At 42.0% G+C, this 784-nt stretch overlaps 1 protein-coding gene across 1 annotated transcript in view; it reads left to right on the top strand.

Moving 5' to 3' along the window:
- pus3 (pseudouridylate synthase 3) overlaps window positions 1–784 on the top strand; it is a 40,756-nt gene that overhangs the window by 13,416 nt on the left and 26,556 nt on the right. The window lies entirely within an intron of this gene.

Below are 784 nucleotides of genomic sequence, written 5' to 3'. Positions count from 1 at the left end.
TAGGCCTCCTCCTCCTCCTCCTCCTCCTGTTTGGATATATTGTAAGCCTCTCTTATGTGTGTGTGGGTGTGAGAGTGCGGACGTCTCTATTCACAACTCACACGGGAGGAGCTCCTACATGCTTCGGCACACAGGAAACTCCTTGTTTTGTAGTCCCGGCCCTTGTTTCTCAAAAACATAGCCGCGTGTGACGGAGGGAAAAAAAAGGAAAGGTTTAGGTCATTGTGAAATATCAGTATACAAGGTCAGGAATCAGGACTAGCAAGTAAGGCGACAATGTGACGCCTAGCTGGTGACGAGACGTCTGCAGCTCCCATGCTGCTCTGTGAAGGGTGTGTCACACTCCCCTTCTTTTGTTACCGCCTTTCAAAGTCATTCGAGTCGCTGAAGCATCGCTGTCCAAGGTGCGGCCCCGGGGGCCATTTGCGGCCCCGTAACTTGAGTTTCGTTGGCCCGCAGCACCGTAGGTTAAATCAAATATATCGATAATAAATCGATTCACATTTTTGATTGATTGATTGAAACTTTTATTAGTAGATTGCACAGTACAGTACATATTCCGTACAATTGACCACTAAATGGTAACACCCGAATAAGTTTTTCATCTTGTTTAAGTCGGGGTCCTCGTTAATCAATTCATGGTAATTCATGATTCTAAATTAATTCATAATTTTTTAAAAATTATTTTAAAAAAACAAACTAATTGTTATTATTAAAAATATATACAGTACAGGCCAGAAGTTTGGACACACCTTCTCATTCAATGCGTTTATTTTTTTTTCAT

Source organism: Entelurus aequoreus, linkage group LG08 (assembly GCF_033978785.1).
Source record: "Entelurus aequoreus isolate RoL-2023_Sb linkage group LG08, RoL_Eaeq_v1.1, whole genome shotgun sequence".
NCBI lineage: Eukaryota > Metazoa > Chordata > Actinopteri > Syngnathiformes > Syngnathidae > Entelurus > Entelurus aequoreus.
The sequence above is the reverse complement of the archived record's forward strand: the minus strand, read 5'-3'. Positions and strand labels throughout refer to the sequence as shown.